The sequence below is a fragment of the Idiotropiscis lumnitzeri genome, chromosome 19 (assembly GCF_059441095.1).
Source record: "Idiotropiscis lumnitzeri isolate Australia: NSW breed Sydney's pygmy pipehorse chromosome 19, RoL_Ilum_1.0, whole genome shotgun sequence".
NCBI lineage: Eukaryota > Metazoa > Chordata > Actinopteri > Syngnathiformes > Syngnathidae > Idiotropiscis > Idiotropiscis lumnitzeri.
In genome coordinates this window covers 10,731,361-10,747,390 of record NC_142409.1, presented here as the reverse complement: position 1 = coordinate 10,747,390, position 16,030 = coordinate 10,731,361, and the positions used below count along the sequence as shown (strand labels likewise).

The window sequence follows — 16,030 nt, the reverse complement described above, 5'->3', positions numbered from 1 at the left end:
CTCCTAAAAGATAAAAAAAAAATGGTTTGTTTTGATTTTATGAATATAAGTTGAAACACGTGGGCCACACAAGTGTACACGGTACTATTTTGAGCAAACATTTTTTTTTTTTATGTCAATTTTAATGACTACAATTGCTGAGGGTGGGCACAAACATGGCATTGATACTTCGCAAGTCCTCCTACCTCAAAATCCCTCTCCCTCACCTAACACCCTTCTCAATGAGAAGCAGACGCGCTATCGCCGCACCAGTTGCCGACTAACAGCTTTTCCGTCACTTTGTACAAAGCCGCGGTATTTTGTTGTCAAACCTTCAGGGTGCAAGCGGGAAAATGAAATGCGAGTGGGTTTGCCCTCTTTCTTCTTGGTTGTTCCGGGGGAAAGAAAGAATTTTCCATGGTTTGAAAAAAGAAATAAAAATACTTCTCAGTCATCTGCCAGCTAAATTGGCCATGTCTCATCCCTCAATACCTACTGTTCTCTTGGGGGAGAAAGAACTCCCCAGGTGCAAAGGAGGATGCGTAAGACGCACACACACACACACACACACACACACACGACGTGCATTCCTACCGAAGGAGTGGGGATTGGTCAGACATGCCTGGATCGCCTTGGTCAACAACTTTACTAGGCGGCCTTCACGCTGTTTTGGGTCTTGGGTCGAACAATCTCAAAACTGATTCCATCTCCATTTTCAGGACTATAAGGCACACCCGCATATAAGCCACAAGAATTTTTTGGGGGAAAAAAAAAAAAAAGAAAAAACAGCGCCTTTTAACACGGCAACAACAGCTTTGATAATCAAAAAAGAAGAGAACCAAGAGAAAAAAAAATAATCGACATTTATTTTGTGTATTTTCTGAACTATAGAGCGCCCCTAGTGGCGAAAGAAAAATCCACAGAAAAGCCGCATTCTTGTATTAGCCGCACGGTTCAAAATCGAGGAAAAAAGTAACGGCTTATCATTTGGAAAATACGGTATATTGCAAATAAAAGCCAAAGCTACAGACTGTCTGAAAAACACAACTGGAAAATGCTCTCAGCCTGATAAATCCAGTTCTAATTCTGCGAGTCCATTGCGCAATTTTACAAAATCCACCAAGACTTGCAATCGGCCCCGATTGGAAAGTCATTTGAAACGGGCTTAATTCTCACCATGTATGCCCAAGTCCCGCAAGACACGAGCGAAGCCCGCAGTCTCTTTCAAGTGGGCAAATTGTCCAGATGGCCCCCTAACTCGGCAGTTGCTGTATTAGCTTTCAAAACGTCCCGGCTTAGTTGCGAGTTAGCGTTTACCTGGGGCAGCGGGGCACTTCCCCTTAAGATTCCTGCGAAGTCGCTCTGATCTGTCAAGCAGAAAAAATAACCAGAGGCTACTTCAAAGGCCGCTTTTCAGAGTCCAAAATGCTACTGATGCTAAAAAGGCCGTCTTTATATGAAAATTGCTTTCATTAACATTACGGGTATCCTTTGAGGTCAGCGGGGGGGAAAAAAAGAAAAAAAAAAACACATGTTGACAAGCAAAAGTGACTGCAAGTTCTCATCTACCTTCATGTTGAAGCGATTTTATTTTGGGGTTATTTGAGAGTGCGGAGGTCGCCAAAAAAGTAACTCAACAAGCCTTTCAAAATGCAGTTTGGAGCGCTCAAAATGGCGCAAATGTGCGCAGTGCTAAAAAACGTCATCTTAATAAAAGGTCCAGCGGGATCGCATAGAGGAAAAAGGATCCAGGTCATTCTAGCTTGATAAATTGCAGACACACGGGAAGGAAAGTAAAAGAAACGAAAAAAAAAAAAAAAAAAATCAATAAATGAAAGGCCAACAAATACATATCAGCGCAAGTGTACTGCAGTCAAAGACATCAAAGTTTGAAAAGCCCCTCGATTGCAAGGGGCTAATTCAAAACACTTAAAGTTGGAATGCGAAATTATGGGTCAGCTGCTCAATTCACACCCTTCAGTTTGGCCGGGAAAAGCTTTCCAGCTGGAGTCAGGCTAGAATAACACCCAATCGGCATCAAGGATAGAAGAGCATGGAAAAGATTAGACATTATACACGGAGGAGGAGGAGATGGGAGGGATCTGATCACGCTCGAGAGGAAGGGGGGGAGGCGGGGGGTGAAAGTGGGGGTAACCCAATCTCGTCAAGCCTGTCCTTATCTCGCTGGGGATCAAACTCGGCGGAGTGAGCAGTCATTTCTTGCCACAGCTTTGACAAATGGGCCCTCTGGTGTGGTGCGCGCCAAATGGGAGAAGTTGTGCGGCTCCCGTGGAAAATCACAGCCACGCTGTCATCGCGACGGACTTCATTCTTACAGTGACGGCGCACCGAGGTGCCCAAGTTATCTGACCACGATTGTGCGAAAAAAAAAAAAAAAATTCGGCTCAGCAGTTCTTGGTGATGATCATTTTCATTTCAAAAAGCTTTCGCTCAGACTTGGTTTCCAGAATTGAAGTGGCGGCATTAAAGACACTGGAGCCAACTTGAACGGGACTCGAGGACTTGAGGAAGCATCTGGGGAAGTGCAACTTGAACCAAGAATATCAGGAGCACTAGTGCCAGCTCAAAAAAAATGAAAAAAATTGAATTAAAAAAAAAACGCTCACACAGAAAACAAACCAGTAAAGTCAGTGCTTCTCAATTATTTTCTGTTACGCCCCACTAGCAAGAAGAAAACAATTCAAACCCCCCCCACCACCACCCACTCTCCTCCACAACTACGAATAACAGCATTTTCGTTGCCAAACAAACCTACACGAAGAGTTAATACTCGCTACGCACAATAAGTAATGAGCGCGCCACTGCCAACTACTGGAGTGGATGCGCAATTACACGTTATTGCAATACGGCGGAAAAAAAAGCCTGTTCCCCAGAGCGCCCGGACGAGCTCACCGAAAAACACGGGATCGCAATACCATCTGCCCGTCGCGTCTCCCTCGGCTCATTATTCATACTCCCTATCGCCACGTCGTTGCTGCGGGAGATAATGTTCCCGGCACGTCGTTAAGATTCTTTTAATCTGACATCCCAAAAGCGATGTGTGGCGTTGGAAATTAATGGATCATTTGGAACACTTTCCTGTACTTTCACAAGCTCAAAATTTCGGGGAGTTGCATGAAAAAAAGTATCTTGGGACAGAATAAGACCGTAAATTGTTTGTCAGGACTCTTTACTAGAGCAGGTCGCACTCGTTTGGATTGCCACCAACAGCATTCTCCAGACTCATTTGACAAAACAAAGCCACCGGTAGTCCACACTCAACATCTCTATTCGGGACCCCCCCCCACAAAAAAAAAAAGAGCCTGACTACAAGTCTAGCGCGTCTGTTGATTTACGGCACCGGGATTCTAGGACAAGTAGCAACCTTGTTCTGCTCGCAGCTGAAAAGAAGGGGGCCTGTGGGCCTCAGCTGAAGGGCAAAATGTCAAAAAAGTAGATCGTTCTCCCTCTTGCCCCCAAAGACAGAAATATCCAAGTTGGGAAGAGAGCGCGAAAATGGAGGGGGCGAGGGGGTTGGGGGTCACACAAGGGAATGAGAAAGCCGGTATTGTTAGCGAAAAACAAAACTGGCCTCTTTCCTTTCTGACGCGGATTCCTCCGGGCAAATTAATGTCTGCTTGTCAGTCATTAATCGTGCACAACAGGAAATTTAGGAGAACATGTAAACTATTTCCACTGATAAACGTCTTGTTGTGCTGCCATGGAACAAGTGGGCCATTTTTTTTTGCACTGCGATGATAAGGAGCGATCAGCGGGTTTGGAGAGGTTCTATAAAAGTGCGGCCTTCGTATAAGTGCCGAAGACGTCTGGATTCATCCAGCCCGCCATCATGGGCTAAGAAAACAAAAGGGCGGATATTTTTCACAAGAGGAAACGACAATAGATGGACCTGTTTGTTTCCAAACCAAGAGCCCCAGAAAAGAACCAGATGTGATGATGGAACGCTCCAAATCGAGGGCCGCAACTACAATCCGCGCCCGTAAAGATAGGAACGATACCGCTTTAACGTGACTTCGGCGAAGACGAACAAACGGCTGGCAAGCAGACTCCCACCACACCTGGTGCAGGCTTTCATCACTGCAAACATTTAGCTTGTGATGTCCAATAAAAGCGGACGGATTTCCGAATTATCGAGTGCGCCATCGCAGGTTGTTCCTGTATTTATTTAGACCGCATGGCACGACGCGGAGCGACGTTAAACTGCCCAATAAATTGGAGATGGAATGGAAATTGAACCCACCTGACATCAAAGTGGAAGACTGGCAAAGTTTAGCGATGGGAAAATGAAGCTTCAGATTTGCTTCATGAATCAGTTGTTCATTTTTTTTTTACTCCTCTAGTTCACCATTGGGTTGAAAGTTTACTCACTCGCCATTTCTTAAATCCCTTTATTTAAGACAACAGCACCATCTGGAGGAGTCGAAAAATACAACAACTGGTTCATGAAGCAAATTTGAAGCTTTATTTGCCATCAGCAGCAAAGTTGGCCGGCTCACACTTTTTCCAATGAGATGCTGGCGTCGCAAGGATGGACTGGATACTAACGACGGTAGATGTGAACTAGATGCTTTCCAGAGAACTGGAACAACTTTCAACATCTACCAATAGTTGACTTTGTAAATCGAACACGATGAAGCGGAACAACTGAAGAGGCTGTGTTTCCTCCAATAGGAAGCGTAACAATTTGACCAGCAGCTTACAGTCATGATGAGCTGTAACAAGTGGCAGCCATTCCGCTAATACAGGTGTGGGCAAACTACGGCCCGGGGGCCACATGCGGCCCGTTAAACGTTTTAATCCGGCCCGCCAAACTTGAAAAAAATTCAATGAATAAACCTTGTTAATGTTTTATTTTCTAAACACTGACATATATATTGTTGTAATGCTTTTGTTCACGTTCATTTAAAATTAAATGTATTTTATTTCTCCGGTGAGGTGAGGTGACCAAAACACTCCATTTATCTGCGTCTGGTCCAGCCCCACTGTCAAATGTTAGAACGCATTGTGGCCCGCCAACCCAAAAGTTTGACCGCCCCTGCTTTAATAGGTAGGTACCGCCTAAGACAACGGCAATAATCAGTCCGAGTTGGGCTTTGAATTTAGCGACTCGACTAAACTGCGGTTTCCAGAATCGAATTGATCCGTCCTAACAAGTTGCCATTGTCATCAGCCTTCCTCTGTAATCAAACGCCTCCAAATCGGCATCCTCAGATGAGGGCTTGTCCAGACGGCATGTTTTCTGAGGGAAATGACTCGTAAATTAAGGCCGCTCCCCAAAGTGACTGTGAAAAGCCAGACAAGCGCTCACAAGGGACCTGCCTGGTGTGGTTCGGGGAGGAAAGGCCAAACGCGCCCGTTGGATTCAGGAGCAATTTAGGAGCATCGATGACTTGAAAGACGTCAAAGAAAACAGAGTCATCATCCCAACACGCTGGATGGGAAAGTATTTCGTAACAGTCGTTTGCAATCAGTTTCTGGTAAATGAAACCCAGTCAAAGTACAAAGCCCATTAACACAAGTCAGAGCATTGTTTAATCACACGCAGCACAATAGCCCGCCCGACGTCTCGCAAGTCCCGCAAAGCCTGACAAACACTTGGCCACTGGGGCATACAATTTCGCTAAGCGGAAGCCTGGTATTTCCGCCTCTGATGTTCTGGAAACAACAATTCAAGGCAAGAGCGACTTTTAACTTTGTCGAACATGTGGCTAATGGGGAGAAAGAAATCTGCACCACGGCGAGGAATGCCGGAAACCAAGATGAAGCTGTAAAAAAACAAAATGTGCTGATGAGTTATGCTCGCGTTTGGGCTCTCGCGGTAATTATCGTCAAAGTTTGAGGGAAAAGCAAAGCGTTCCATCACCCGTGGCGTGATCGTCAACACGATTCGGAGAGGCCGACATTGCGAAAGACTGCCGACGTGTCCTGGATTTCGCTTCACATTCTTCCTGAAGAAACGCAACGCTTGGACGTAACAGCTCAAATTCACTTTGTCACGTTACAAAAATAAACTTGCACGTGCACTCCCTACCTGGCAACTCTCCACAGGTTCACACACTCGACAAAATGTTTCCAGATGGCAAAGGAGCCTTAAGATAGCCGTGGCAAAAAGCATTTTGCTTATCAATAAATCAATTCAATCCACACTTTTCCCTCCTTTGGCCATTGTGGTTTAAAAAAGCAAGAATATATTTGAGATTTTTTGAACGGTCACCAGTTACGACTTTCGAGTGTGTTGATTCCTCATAGCGCTGCTCCTATCCAATCACAAGTCGCGTTCATCATCTTCAATGTACGACCGGCAGGAAGGCATTACTGTCTTCAACTCGTGATCTGATTGGCTATCGCAACTGTCTATCAACTCTGAAAGAGCATCAACTTTGACCGAACAGACGCCGACATAATACATCTGAAGGCGTCGGATGACTCGTGCGTGCCACTGGTGTCATGAAATCTGCCTGGCAACACGAGCTATTTGAATTCTAATTGGATAAAAAAAATCTCACCAAAAAATTCAACATGAGGATATAATACGACATCAATGTGAAAAATATGATCAGGATTTCTTGATTATGGGCCAGCAGAGAAGGCCTTGACTGCCCACCACTGAATTTTGTCTTTGGAGTTACAATACGTCTCCTGTTCAGCAGTTTTACCAAGAAGCCAAACGGTGGTTTTACACGTCTAGTCTTGTGCCACTTCGATCAAATGAAACAGTCTGGCTTGGTTTAACGCACTAAATCCATGACAGGATGACACACGACCTGAAACTCGTGAACGCGCCGCATTTCCCATTCACGCCGGTCACCCCGAGAGACAAGAGAAGGGGGGGGGGGATCATGATTTTTAGTGCGACTGAGTTTTACGGGCAACCCCCAAAGGATTTCAGTTTATTTTAGCGCATTCTGACCCGCCGCTCAGACGGACATAAAACCAATTGGGAGTACATTGCGGGCTATCAAAAAAAACAAAAAACAAAAACAAATAACACATTTAGCCAAAGCTACATGGGGTGCCATTTTTTTTTTTTTAAGCGGGTCAATCAACCCGACAGGAAGCATCCGTCGTTACAGAGAATGAAAGCACGCAAACACACCTGGCCGGCTCAAACAAGCCATTCTAGCCTCTAAAAGAAGCGGATTATATTGTGAAGGCCATTTTCGAATGACAAAAAAATTCCTTCAGTGCACACTGCGATAAAAATGCAGACAACAGTACATGATTTGATTTGATTATGACCCACCGTTTATTTTCCCGCCACTGGTACGAGGTCATCGTAGAGAACAGAAAAAAAACATGACGACGTGACGCCGACATGTTCTCTCACGGTCAGCTAATTTCGCTATCTCGGAGACAATTGACGGATAAAATTAGCATTTTATAGACGCGGGGTTGCAAGGAAGGTACGAGCGAGAACAGGGCAGGGAGGCGGAGGAGAGGAAGCCAGATGACAAGTCGTTGTCGTTTACACAGCCGTAAAAGCGTAGCGGCTTGCAATAAAAAAAAAAGAAAAAGACATGAACACCGAGGGAGGAGGTTGATCGCTCCATGGTCGAAGCAAACAAGTGGGACAAAATATGCCGGATGAAATGAAGCGTGCAAGTGAGGTCATCGCTAATAAACACGGCAGAAAAATCCTTTTAGCAGCGGGATGGATTGAAGACATTTTTTTTGCCGCAAATAAGCAGATTTTATGACCTATTTTGCAATAAAGTTTTCGGGTTAGGCTGAAAATTCAACACGGGAATATTTTTGAATGGTTAAAGAAAACTGCCGGTTGTGTTTTAATCTTACTGTGGTGTTTGTTTCCAACCAATATATAAATATATTAAAAAAAACAGCAAAATTGTAATCTAATTAATTTCTTTTTTTTTTTTGGAAGATTTTCAAACATTTTAGGAGAGCGAATAGTACAGAAGCAATATTGGCCGATACAAGAGACAGGAAGTCAGCAGACTGCGTGTGAAGTCAACCTCGCTGTTCTATGGTTTTATAGCGGCATTGTTGCCATGGTAACCGCCACGATAACAGAATTGGCAGGTAACAAGCGACTAAATCTAGCAGCGTCCGTCATGTGATCCTTTCAGAATTTTTTAAAAATTAAATCCATCCTACATGTTGACAAAGTGATTAAAGGATGACCCAACTTCCTGTCCTGTTGCTACCACCTGTGTGTACAACTTTAAAAAAAAACACAAAAAAAACACACATTGACACACAAACACGCAGAGAAAGCCTCTCAACTGACAACATGAGTACCCGATGTTTGTATGAATCTTAGCAGGACAAGTCCCTGCTGATTTCCACACGCCCGCTAGGCCTCGTCTGCTCTGCGAAGGGCCTCGAAAAAAGTCAATAAAAAGCAGGACGGCGGGGGATCATTTGGACAAACACACACACACTCACCCCAACGCACAAACGCAAATCTTGCTTACCTCCCCTTCAAATGCCCATCCTCCGACATCGTCATCACCTTCCCCCGCATGGTCTGGCTTCCTGTACTTTGTGAAGGCCTGTAAACAAAACACACACACACACAGAATCAGGGCTATCTAAGTTCACATCAGCCCACAAGTGTGCTTATCACTCACTATCATTTACGTTCAGCTCTCTTCTTCCTCATTCCCTTCCTCGCCGTCTTGGCCAACAGGTCTTCCCATCTGCCGGCCAGCTGGAGGAGGAAGAAGAAGAGGAGGCGGAGGCCGTCTAACTTTCTCCCATTGAATATGATCGCTCCTCGAGGGTTGGCAATCGGGCGGCCAAGTCGATCTGTTTGCGTCGGGGCATCCTGCTGCTAGCTTGTTAGCATGCGGCATCACGCCAAGTCTGACTTTATAAGCCTCATCATGCATCGTGGGAATCGGGATTTCCGTCACTGTCCGTCATTTTGTCCAGGCTGTTCAGTCCAAATATGGCAAAAAAACAAATTCTCACGCATCTGCCAACAAAATGGTTAATGATTAGGTGATGTGAAATGTCCTCATTTCTGATTAGGCGCCTCCAAAAGAAGCCAAAGCGAGCAAGAGGATCCGCAGCTGAAAGGACGGCATTGTATCGGCGTCGCCAACGGCTTTTTGGGTGTAAAACGGACAAACAGGTTGAGAGGCGGGTGACGGCGACATGTAATCGGAGCCCCCCCCCCCCGGCCCGGCACCCTCGCGGGCCTCTCCTCTTGAATGATCTTGGCTCGCTCTCTTTCCCAACGTCGCTTTGACCGGACGCTGACGGGCCCCCGTTTGGGAACAAAAGTTGGCTCCTGTCTGTCATAGCTAAACGGCGCCAGCTGATGAGCTCGTGCATGACAAACATTCGCTTCCGAGACTCCCGACGCTAGATGACGCGAGCGCAACTTCCAGACTTGAATCGCCGCGGCACCCTTTGGTGAACTTTGACCTTCCGGAGTGCTACACCTGTCAGCAAGTCGCAACTGCACTGTGGGATCTCAGCCCCCCCCCCCCTTTCAGAATCACACTTGTGACACTTGAACTTCCGTCACCTGGCCCAACAACTCAACTGCGGGTAGATTTAGACTTTTAGGCACCCTTGGCATATACGACTGATGAAAGTAGTAAATACGAGAGATTACGCTTACATTTACTCAAGTAGCTTTGAGCATTTATTCCGGCCCACCGATGATTTTGGAGGCCACACCAGTTCAAAGATTCCAAACATAATTGTCCTCCGTGTGACTTTTTGTGTAAAAACAGACTGGGAAGGTTCCACGGTCCAGGTTCATTATAGGCCAGGGTGTTGTATATTCCGAGCAGAGCGCTGGATGTTATCGGAAAATATCAGGGATGCGTTTGGTTCCCACCAGGCGACGTAGAGGGAAGCAAATAGGGAGAGGAAACAAAGCCAGATGATTTCTTAAGTCTGGGGGGGGAAGAGAGCTTTGAAGTTTTATGGCTGCGTGGAGCCTTCAGAGGTCAAGGCCTGGACTCAGCTGATTTGTATTGGACGTATCAACCTACCACATAGGCGAGCTTGTGATTAGCGGGTGACGGGGTTCGCCAGTACCCGAAAAAAAAATAAATAAGAAAACAACTCGCATTATGCTGACCTCATCGCAATAATCCCCCTCGGCCCCGCCCCCCCAAAACGACTTTCACTGCCAGTCTCACTCTATTCAGACGTCTTCCTACGTTCAATCGGATGCCTGTCTGCTCCCGCCGAGGTTTCCATGTCTCCCCAAACACGCAACGGGGTTGAGGTCAGAAGAAAAAAGAAAATCCACCATCTGTGTCCTCGTCCATTCTGCAGGTCGGGACGTGAGCAAACAAGTCGCTTTTCGACGCCCTGGCAACCCTTTTCACTTGACGCACACACACACACACAGAGAGAGCCACGCACGCACAAACACACATATTGCAACATCCTCTTTTTAGCAGGGCCGCATAGAAAAGGGGGACTTCCGACCTCGAGGAGGAAAGCTGTCAGAGAGGGAAACAAAAGAAAAAGAGACAAATAAAATACACAGAGGAACCTTTTAGGTCGGATGCAATCCCTTCCTGGATCATGAAAGGAATTGTTTACATTTCTAAAGAAGAAAAAAAAATAACCTTAAGAAAATAAGAAAACCGCCAGGAGGCATATAATAAAAAAAAAAAAAAGAGTTTTTTGCCACCCATCAAGTGTAAATTTAAGTTCTCACGTCTTCTTTTTTTAATTTGCCTATCGGGAATGAGCATACCGATAGCGAGGCCAAACTTTTAGAGAAGCAAAAGCACAATTGTTGGACGCCTGGTAAAAAAAAAAAAAGAGTTGATTTTTACTCCTCGATCCGCGCGGAAAGCGGTCACAACTGACTGAATTGTAAATGTTAAACCTGTTCAAATATTTCAAATGGGGAAAATAAATACTCGCAATCAGCCCAAACTAAACATTTATCCGCCTTTCCGATCCAAGTCAGCCAAGGCCCGATAATTGGATGTCTCTAAAAAATTTGCGATTGTAAACGGTTTAACATTTAACAAACTCTTGAAAAGAACGATAGCCAATTAGAATGTTTTTTTCCCCCATCTTTTTTCTTGCTAGCTGAATGCATTCACTTGTGGCACAGTGCTGCCTCTCACAGGTCAGTCTTGGTACTACAACAGCCATCTAATTAAGGGAAGGAGACTTGGCGTGAAAATGTTAAAAATCGTAGCGTCAACCCCGCCTAGTTGTGCAGCTTCGGAGTTCCACTGACTTCATATTAATCTTCTCTCGGGCTCTCATCACTTGGAATATTTGACCGAAAGGGAAAATATATTTTAACGTCCTATTTTTACGAGGCTCAGTTTTACTGTTATCGCTGTTTATAATCCATCACGCGCCGCGGGTATTTTCCTCCGGGTCACCTCCAGGCAGCCCACTCCCATTCCAAGCATCACTCTTCTTTTTCAATTACACGCGGCGCGGACGGAGCACGATGGGAAAGTCGGGGTCCTCAATCGGGAGGTTGTTGCAGTTTGCTTGGACAGATTGGACAAATATTTCTTTTGTGCGGTCGCCGCCACGCCTCCGTGCATCTCTGACGGTCAAGGAGGGAGCGAGTCGGCGGGGTTGGGCGGATCCAAGCGCCACTATATCACGGTGGCTTCTCCGTCCAAAACGCAAGGGGTGTCCACACTCCAGCACCTAACTTAGCCATCAATTACGTTTATGGAGCAAAGGAGGCTTGTAAAATAGCACGTGTAGGCTAGATAGTTTATATTTTTTTAGAGCGCATTTCTTTTCAGAACTCAACGGTACAAGTGAAAAACGATGAGAAAAATTGTTGAAATGAAATAAAGCGCACCACATTTTCGATAGTTGGTGGTTTCCTTCACAGTTCTAAGGATCTTCACAATTCAGAGGTTGCGGGTTCCATTAGTGATAGACCAATGTGGTTTTCGTTTTCAGGGCCGATACCGATTATTAGTAGTCATGGAGGCCGATAACCATTATTTGAAGCTGATATTTTTTTGTTGAAAATAGGGGGAAAATGGCGTCAATTTATAAAAAAATAAAAACTCCAAAACTAGACTCGGCTTAAAAAAACCTTTTGTGATTTACGACATGTTAAAGCTTCCTATGCTCTCCCGTAGTGCGTGTGACTCGAGGTGAAAAAGCAAACAGGCATTTTACGGCTAATTGGCTGCTACAAGGAACCATTCAGATGGTGCTGTGGGGAGGCCAATCTGCTTCTGCAGGCAGGGCCACCAGCACACCAGAGAGAAAGAGAAAAATGTGCTCCAGTCAGCCAAAATAAACGAGGCTTTAATTTATCGGCCTCCTTGCACGTAAAAAAAAAAAAGGCAGAAGCCGATAATCGGCAAAATGCCAAATATCGGCCGGCCTTGTGTCAGTTTTCCCGGGGGACTCCTCACACTTCTCCCAAAACATCCATGCTAAGTTCACTGAAGACTCTGAATTGACCGTGACTTGGAGTGGATAAAAGGTGTGCCTGACAATTTTTGAGGGCTTTAAATGACTTCAACGAGGGCTTACGTTGATCGGATTTGGTTCATGCCAGAGCAGAGAGAGCCACGCCACGTCCTGGCCACATCATCTGTGCCCTCTTGTGGAGAAGATGGCCGGCCCGGCACTCTTTTTCTGCTCTTGGTGTCTCGAAAATGTACGACAGGAAACGGCCCTGGGCCGCAGAAACCAAGAATTGTTTGGCTCATTAAAAACGTTCTTCAATTCTGACAGTGAAAACCGACAAGGCGACTTTTCACCGACGTCACTGAAAAAGGGCTTTATTACCCACGAGCCACTTCTCTTCCTTCGCTGGCCTGGTTTTTGAGATGAGCCAAAGTGTGGCAAAAATAGCTAAAGTGATTTTAACGGGGATTTTCCAGGCGGTTTCGTGGGACCCGGGATGACGCAAGGGACCAAGGATGTCAGAAAACCATTTCGGAAAGAACAACCAGGACACGCTAGAGGAAGAAATACTGTAATTGAATTTGTTGCTTTTCAGCTTGTAAAATGTTTTTATTCCATCTTAATGCACCGGATTTTTCAAACTATAAGTCAGCTTTTTTTAATGTATTTTTTTCTTCCATAATTTGGCTGGCCGTGCGACTTGATGAGAATTTTCACTGAATATTACCGCACGCCCTGAAGGCCTTGACCGCCCGCCACTGTCTTCATGTCAAGCGTGCGTATCAGACACTCAAAAGTAAGACGTCAAAAGAGCAGAAGTGACTCTTGCCTTTGGTCAACTCATTTGCGTCCGACTCAAACACGGAGAAGACAGCTTTTGAAAAGTTGCCCGATACAAAAGTAGAAAACATCTGTCCACTCCAGTGGCCGCTACACGACGCACGAAAGGGCTGAAAATGATTACATGAGAAATCCCTCGCATGCCTTCATCCAACCTGGTCATGTAACTGCTTCGGATGCCAAAAAACGTTCTTCGTTCTTTCCCAATAAATCATTGGCTTTTTCTCATTCGGCCTTTGCACGACACGTTGAGCCGTGAGGTCTGACTCGAATGCACTGCGCTAAATCCCTTAATAACAATTTATTGTTTTGCACTCGCGATGATTGAGTGCGCTAAAAAGCCATGAGTCACAGGTCCAGAGGAATCCATTCCATTTGTCCGACAATGTTTGGTTTCGGTATCCGAGGGGGGTGGAGGAAGGGGGGGGGGGTGGACGCTGAGCAATTCCATTTCCCGCTGTGACGACGACGATGGGGAAAGTGACATCAGGCTTTTTGGCAGCTGCTGCCATCGACTGCGGGGAAGGAAGCGGGGTCAGCGCGATTGCAGGGAAGAAGCAAACGCCTCTTGCCTAGCAACCGTCCGCGAGATACTCGCTCTCCATGAAATGAGCTACGTGGCCAAGCCAGGTGTGCGGCGGCTGGAATTCATTCTTTTTTGCGCACCCCCTCGAGATTCCCCAACGGAGCTTATCGCCGGCGTCATCACCATCAATCAGTCGTCAGGCGTCTTTCTTCTCCCCGTCGCCCGCCAAGACAAATTATTCGACGGCACTTTACGAGCGTGATCCGACACTTGAGACGGACGATGTTTTAAGGAGAAGACTCTCTTTTGGGTCGTTAACGTGTAGCTCGCGAGTGTGTCAACCGCACAACTCGGACGACCTCGCTTCACTTGAAAAGTCCGTCTTGAAAATGGCCTTGCAAGCGTATCTGCAATTAAATCCCTCCTTCGGCCATTGTGGTTTAAAAAAAGCAAGAAAATAGTTTAGCTTTTCAAACGGTCGCCAATCACGACTTTCAGGTGTGTTGATTCCGCATAGCGTTCATCACCTTCAACGTAAGGCCAGCGAGAAGGCCTTACTGTCATTAACTTGTGATCTGATTGGCTATCGCAACTGTCTATCAACTGTAAAAGCCCCCTTGAGACACAGAACAGATGCCCGCACGATTTTATGTGAAAGCCTCGGACGAATAGCGCGTGCTACTGGTATTATGAAATCTGCCCGGCAACACGAGCTAGCTGAATTCTGATTGGATAAAAAGTCCAACCTAAAAATACAACATTATGATATAATATGACATCAATGTGAAGAATATGATCATGATTTCTTGATTTTGTTAGGCCAGCAGAGAAGGCCTTGAAGGCCTTGACCGCCCACCACACGGTTACAATTTGTTGATTTTATGCAATCTCTGTATAAAATCTGTTATCGTTTACCACTAAAATGTTGGTTGTTTCACTGCATTTAATTTATGCGGTTCCACAATATCTGGTGACTTGAATTTTTTTTTTTTATCCCATGCACCTTCAAAGCAGTCATCTCCGATAAGTCACGGCCTCTTACGCGAAGGAGCTCACGTTAGCCAAGCTCTGGCATAAATAAACGGCTCGCGAGAGGCAAATATTTTGGCAGTAGCTTCTCCAATAATGCGGCGCTAATAAATCACAGGCTAACTACGAAAGCCATGCACACATTCCCCTTCACTTTCTATGTAAATGAAAACATCAACGGGGCAGGATGTGGACGGATTGTTGGCCGGCAGCTTCCGAGACACAACAGTCACGGTGGGGTCGCTCTTTTGTAAGTCAGAAATCAGAATCACAGGCACCTCGCTAGACCTTGTTTCAGTCAGCATCAAAGGATTAGTCATCTGGACAAAATAAGAATTTGTTATGTTTAGCAGTCTCACAAAGTTTGTTTTTGGTAAATTTCTACTTTCAATTTTTGCAACCATTTCCTTTGATTTGCCCATTTTCGACAATTATCTCCTGACACGTACTTCATAGCGTGTTTAGAAACAAACCTTAAAGTTTAGTTCGGTGCTGCCGTTTTTATTCTGGTCGGCTTTTGAATTCGACCTTGCGCCAGGTGTCGCTGTTAACACTGCTTGACAGGATTAGTCACCAAGTGAAGATGTTGATTACTCCAACGACTAGTTAACTGGCTGTCAGATGCTTGTCACTTGTGATTGACCACCTTATCTCACAAACTTGACTGATTGCATCCTTACTTTTTCTCCCTGCTTACTTTGAAACGGCTTCAAGCCAGATAACATTTCAGCCTGCCCGCGAGTGGATTGGAGCATTTCAAACAAATAACGCCGTGACTCCTTGCCTCTCAAGAACAGGCCGTCGATTGTGATGAGTCATCCGACCCATAGGTCTCTTTGCCTCGCCCGACAAGAGGTCCTTGCCAAGCCTTTGAAATGATCGTCTGGAACGTCGGCTGCTCTGCGGTCAGGAACAAGAACTGTGTATTAGTACGAAAGAAAGTGAAGGCAGATACAAACACAACGACTCGGGAACTACCGCTCATGTAATGAGGCCTCAGATTTGAACATATAAGCACTTGGGCAGAGGGAAGATTTAGACTGAAAAGCCTCACAATCATAAAGGATTTCTGCTAAGTAATCCTCCTGGATTTAGAACAACAATACATGATGTTGCAGAGGATCACACAACCATGTTCCTCTCTTGATGAACACAGCACATCAAAACAATGGAGAGTGACACAAAATAACTCAATAAAGACCAACGTGTGGCCATATGATCCAAAAAAATTGCAGCAGTGAGGAACAACAGATTTATTTAATTCACTCAGCGGGGCCAACAATAACA

At 45.5% G+C, this 16,030-nt stretch overlaps 1 protein-coding gene across 1 annotated transcript in view; it reads right to left on the bottom strand.

Annotated features, from left to right (window-relative positions):
- Positions 1–8,628, bottom strand: part of sulf1 (sulfatase 1) — a 52,374-nt gene extending 43,746 nt beyond the window's left edge. The window contains exons 1-2 of the mRNA XM_088283093.1: positions 8,592–8,628; positions 8,436–8,513 (exon numbers count right to left, since the gene is read on the bottom strand). The gene's annotated coding sequence lies outside the window, so the exon portion shown is untranslated. The remainder of the gene's footprint in view (positions 1–8,435; positions 8,514–8,591) is intronic.
- Positions 8,629–16,030: the final 7,402 nt, after the last annotated feature.